Genomic DNA, 6,869 nt, shown 5'->3' on the forward strand with positions numbered 1-6,869 from the left:
CGGAGGAGAACCTTAAGTTATTTTTTTGTTAATCATATATTCCACAATTTTCTTTCGGCATGTTCATTTTCGTGTTTGTTTAAACGACTGTTCACGTCATAATCCAAAGCACGTTTATTACGTCTATACTTTGGCGGACCATCGCACTTTAGCGTGTGTAGGCATCGCACTTTAGAGTACCAACGCACTTTAGAGTTCTACATATGGGCAACATATAACGTCATATAAGAGTTATAGTTTCATGAACCAGGAATTGTATTCTACTTTAACAAAAAATAACAAAAAAACAAGAGGTACTGCGAGCAAATCTCACAACATGGTGCAAACACACCCACATGAAGTAATCAACAAGCCTAAGATTTGTTAATTGAAACCCAAAAAATTATTCAAACAAAAAAAAGTGCACAATGACATTATATTGGGAAGATTCTGTGAAAGTTTTAATAAAACTAATGAAATGTACAGCAAGAGTTGATGATCTAATATTGGTTCATCAGGGAAAACCTGAAAAAATGGATCAAAACCATAAGAAGTGAAAGACGCTACAATATGATAATTAAATCCGATAAGAGGTTTCGGAGGAGAAACTAAAAGCGAAAAATTTACCTGAAAATGAAATGAAATAGAATGTACAAAAAAAAGTCATCGTATGTTAAAACATTTGCGAGTTTCATTTACAACTCGCTAGTGGTTAATAAGAGCTTGATGATACACAAAGGGAACGGAAAGACGAACGGACATACAGACTCCCGCCATCAATTTTACAGCCTCCTTTTGAAAGCGCGAGTATAGTAACTCAAAGGGACGAAAATTTAAACAACTACAGGTCACCGTACGACTTTCAACAATAAGCAAAGCAAATACTTTATATTAAGCTCTGACAGCTTTCGGAATGTTGAAAAATGTAGAAAATACCTAAGGTAGAATTAATATCGAAAAAGACTTGCAAAATCCTGGCACAAAAACCCTAGAAATATTCGTAAGGGTTCCGCGGAACCCAGTGTCTCGGCTACTTTTGCTGTTATCGCAGGTGAACAAAAATTAGGGAAAAAATAATAAAATTATTCCTCGTGATACTATCTTCTGATTGTAAGAAGCATCTGTACAAGTTTTGTAAAAATCAGGATTGTTTATAAATCTAATAAATGTTTTAAAATATTTAACTGCAGACTGTGTGTAATGTTAACAGGAAGGAAAACTAAGTCCATTTATAAGTAAAATACGGAAAACAGGTACAAATTTTAATAAAACTTCCTTCTAGATACTAGCATTTGATCATAAACAAGCTTCTGTTCGAGTTTTGTACAAATCCAAGATAGTTTAAGAAAATTATTAAAATTTTAAAAACTTTAACCACAGAGTGAATGTTATGTTTCCTGGCAGAAAAAAACTAAAGAAAAATTATTGACTTTATACAGAAAATTCGACCTTTTTAAAACATTAAATGTTTCACAAAAAATACGTGACTACATAGTAAAATCATTTCTCAAAATACTAGAAAATATTTCAATTCGATTGGTACAGTGGTATTGTCATAAAGTTCGTTGAAATGAACAATGGTATAGCAAACATCGAATTCCCTCAAAAAATCTTGTTAGGCACTATAGTCGGTTTGAAAAAATTAAATAAAATGAAAACCACATACTAGTAATGTGTTTCATTGAAACGTAAAAACTAGGTTTTAGACCAGACAAATAGAATCTGACAATCATCAGAATTTATGATTTCATAATGGAGTTTACTATATTCCTCCAAAACATTCAGCAGTAAACCTAACGCAATCTGAACAACAACTGTCACATTCCAGACTGGATACAGGTATTTCCTTATGTAGAAAATGGTGGAATAAACCATGTTTTATAGCTAGGTAATCTTCTTATTTCTATGATAGTAGCGTAAAATGTCTCTATATTTACAACAACGTGTAACCAAAACAAACAGACATAACAGACAAAAATGTCCAAACTAGGGGTACAGCAGTCAAAGTCCACTTCATTCAGATAAAGTTATCGTTGTTATCGTGGAAATTCTGAACAGACATGATGTTGAATGGTTGTGCTTTTAGAAATATATATTCGAATTTTCATATTAAAAGGCGAGTTCAAAATTTTACTTTTTAAAAAGATGCAGATTTCCGTTTAAAAACGCATTTGTGAAGACAACTACTAATTGTTCACGCACGAGATGTATTCACCATGAAGTCATATATAATATGCCTGTTTCCTATTCTTTTCAATTGACCTGAAATTATAGTTAACAAACATAACTGGGATTTCAAAATAACTTTTTTTATCAGTATAGTTACCGAAAGAAATGTTGTGTTGATTGAGAAATTGTTTGATAAATGTATTTCTTATCTAATTCTAAAAAGTAAAAACAAACTAAATAAGGTAATTTCAAATAGAAAAAAAAAATCCCAATTTAATATGAAATTTTTATTGGTTAAAAATGTAAATACTATAACATTTAATATCTAGAAACTAGTATGAACTAAAAGGCAACAGTAGTAAGCCGCTGTTCAAGTCATAAATCGATGACAAGCATGTCGTGAGTAACAGCTTTTTAAAAAGAACCATTCATTATTCACTTTGATGCATTCATCCGGTGTTTGTATATTTATGTTTATCATTAAAATTGTTCTTGGCTTTCTATTTTCCATAATTTTATAATATCTGATTGATACCCTAATTCGGTACTTCAGAATGTTTCTTCGTCTCTGATGTTTCGTTTTGTATTCATTAATAACTAAATAGTAACTGGTTGTCAAAATTTGACCACAAGTTGTAGAACATTGTCATTTGGTTAGGATTTGAGATTCAATTTGGCAGCAATTATCAATTAGATTATTAGACTGGATCCAACCAAGTTTTGGTGACCCAAAATTGATTACGAATCGTTGTTTAATAATATATCCGCCTATCAAAGACTACTGTAACAAGAGGAAGTAAAGCAGTCTCAGTTCGTCAGAGGACACATCCAACGGTTTCGGTAATATTACCAGATTGGTTGATTCTCTATAGCTAAGCTGATCACAGACAGAAACAACTACCAAAAGTGTTGATTTAATTAAACAAATTTATGTAATCTTATATGAAACATATAATCATTTTGATGGAAATTGAAGGTGGGTGCATCTTGACATTCCGAACATTTTTGTCCGGTCAGATTGATACATCTTATCCCTATGTTCTTTTCTTTATGTTGCATTTGGGTCAATTGACAAGAACAGAAATAGCTACATTAGGGATTATTAACCTCAAGTTTGGTAGAAATTGGTGAAAGATTTCAGAGGAGATGTTGTAAAAATTTACAATGTGAGATGGACGCATCATTTGAACTATGGTGGTAAGTTGTCTCATTGGCAATCATACCATATCTCCTTATCTTTATACAATAATGTTTTATCAACCTCATTTAGTGATGACCATGACTGAGTGTTTGATAAAAAGGCAAAATAAAAAAATAAGGAACTCCGAGAAAAATTCAAAACAGAAAGTCTGTAATCAAATGACAAAATCAAAATTAAGCTCAAACACACCAAACGAATGAATAACAACTGTCATATTCCTTACTTTTTGGAACAGGCACTTTCTGATGTAGAAAAAGGAGGATTTAACCTGGTTTTATAGCTAGCTAAACTTCTCACTTGAATGACATTTGCATAAAAGAGGGACGAAAGATACCAGAGGGACAGTTAAACTCATAGATTGAAAATAAACTGACAACACCATGGATAAAAATCAAAAGACAAACAAACAAATAATAGTACAGAAAACGCAACATAGAAAACTAAAGATTAAGCAACACTAACCGCCACCAAAAACTGGGGGTCATCTGGGGGTGATCTCAGGTGCATAAAATTCCTTTATATTGACAACAATGTGTGATTAAAACAAACAGACTTGATAAGGTCAAAATAGAGTTATAGCAGTCAACTTTGTGTTATAATCTTAGGGGACGACCATTTGATATTCTGGGTGGGGGAGGAGGATTTTGAAAATAAATAACTCAGCCTTGATAATCACAAAAATAAATGGTTTGTTCTGTGGTAAAATAAATTACCTGACTTGCAATGTTTTGAAAATAAATAACTCAGCAGTATGAGATGGCACCAGCTTCTTCATAAATTCATCTTTTCCCCCCAAAAAAAATCAGGAAACACTTTCCATTTTTTTAATAATTAAAGTATAGATATTATTTAAATATACATGAAATGTCTGAAAATTGGTTTCATTTAACTTGAGGTATTATTGTCTTAGGAAACCATACCTCACTTTTATTTTAACAGGGCCGTAACTACATTGAGGCAAATGCCTCATGTAGGAAAAGACCAAACGATTGTCTCCATATCAAATTGTGTTCACGGCGAGTGCCTTGCAAGAAGCAAGTTCTGTTTTCCCTCAGACGTAGGCCTGAATTTTCGGGATCAATGTTTCTTCATTATTTGTCTATTGTTTATTGATTGCCCTTCTGTATTCTAGTGTTGCATTCCTTTTGTAATCTAGTAATTCTTGTTCACTGATCCATGAAATGAGGTCGAGGTCAAGTGAAAACTGTCTGACAGACATGAGGACCTTGCAAGGTATGTACATATCAAATATAGTTATCCTATTACTTATAATAATAGAGAATTCAACATTACAAAAAATCTGAACTTTTTTTTCAAGTGGTCACTGAACCATGAAAATGAGGTCAAGGACATTGGACATGTGACTGACGGAAACTTCGTAACATGAGGCATCTATATACAAAGTATGAAGCACCCAGGTGTTCCACCTTCTAAAATATAAAGCTTTTAAGAAGTAAACTAACGCCGCCGCCGCCGCCGCCGCCGCCGGATCACCATCCCGATGTTGAACTTTCTGCAACAAAAGTTGCAGGCTCGATAAAATACCAGCAGCCACAGACTTAACTATGTGAAATCCATTTTTGCTTTATCATGCACATTGGTCTTTTGATGTTGTCCCTAGAAACTTAAGTTAAAATTATTAAAACAAAACTTGCATTTTCAGATTAAGAAAGGGTCACCTATTAAAAGAGCATGATTTTGCATCATTTGTTCTATAGCTTCTTCGGCCTTCAGTGGATCCAAAACCCTTCAAAAATATTTTTGCATCGCTCCGCTCGGCAAAAAATGTTTGCCAATACTTTTAAAGAAGCTAGTTACAACCAAACTTTAATACTAAATAGGTATGCAATACATGTACATGCAGTTGGGAATATAAAAGATTAATTTCTGCAGAGGATGATGATTAATTCTGATTAAATGGTACACAATGACTTGACTATACATGTATTATTCGTAATAAACAAATCATTTTAAAAATTTATGTTTTCGAATATCATAAATATAGTTTGAAAATGAATAATCAGTCCCTTGCTTTAATGAAAATGAAAAATCTTGCTTCAATAGTGCAGAAAATGAATAATCTGTCCTCTTAGTTTACAAAAATAAATCCTCCTGCATGCACCCCCCCCCCCCCCACAATATCAAATGGTCGTCCCCTTAATCATTTTAAAAACAACCAAATATGTCAACAAAGAAATACAAAAAGGCATATAGACTACGCACATTAGCAAAGCTAAGACAAGAAATCACTTTCTAAACTTCTAGCCTAGCCTCAGAAGACCTTTCCTTGATGTACCTCCATCGCAGGAATACTCAAACCACCCAAACATTTTTAGCCAATGATGCATTAAAAGCCACACAAAGAGCTATACCAAGAGGGATATAAAAAAATCTAAACAAATTCGTCTAAGGTCAACTTGAATACTTATATTTGATTCAATGTGATGTTGCTTTCTTTGATAGCATAGCCTAAAATAGTTATGACATCATTTATAACTCCAGATCAAACTTAATATTGTGGAGCATAATAAATCATGAAGCAGGAAGTAAGAATACATCGTTCTATTTAAAGCTTACTGGAATGATATATGTATAAGTACAAAGTCAGTTGAATAGAAAGTCACTAGGTGAAATTCTATCCTAGGTGTCATAAGAATCATTCAGTGGCGGATCCAGGGGGGGGGGGGGTACCGGGGGTTGGACCCCCCTTATTTTGGCCGATCAATGCATTTGAATGGGAGCATATAGTTGGAACCCCCCCTTTACTCTGTGTTGGGACCCCCCCCTTTTTTAAAATGGCTGGATCCGCCACTTATTCATTTATACCAAGTTATCTGGAAATGTGATAATCAGTTAAAAGAAGTCACTTTTCTTAAAAAAAAGGTGACTAAATGCAATAGAAACATTGATGATATAAACATCACTACAGATACATCATTTTAGGCTTTTGAATGAACAATTGTGAATTATTTTCACAATTTTTTTTAGCAATTTCAGATAGACATAACAAAAAGTGCATTGTGCAAACTGTAAAATAACTGCCACTGATGGATTTTTAGTTTTCCAGAAAAAATGTTTTCTTAGATAATTTTCCTATCTATCATTGATAAAATTCTGTGATAGTTTGTCAGAGTTTTTCTCAAAGTATCTGGATCAAATCAATCTAGTGCTTATCAGTGTTTTAGCATTACAAATTAGTTTCATGGTACTTTGATATTTTTGTTTGCCTATGCCATTAAATATAATCATGAAAGATGGTCATCTACACAAAATGTGCAGGCTTTAACTTTTAAAAGATGATTCAGTTTAGATATTTTTTGGCTGCTTATAACCCCAACTTCCTATTTCTAACAAGTCAATTGCATGGTATGACTTTTTAAATGAGATTATGTATTCTTCCCAATTCATGTTCCTTTTCTTTAATGGGATTCTGAGAATACATTTCGACCTTTATTTTGTGAAAAGACCATTTAAATTGGTCACCTATCTATAAATGTTATATCACATTGAGCAACTATTA

The sequence above is a fragment of the Mytilus galloprovincialis genome, chromosome 1 (assembly GCF_965363235.1).
Source record: "Mytilus galloprovincialis chromosome 1, xbMytGall1.hap1.1, whole genome shotgun sequence".
Lineage (NCBI taxonomy): Eukaryota > Metazoa > Mollusca > Bivalvia > Mytilida > Mytilidae > Mytilus > Mytilus galloprovincialis.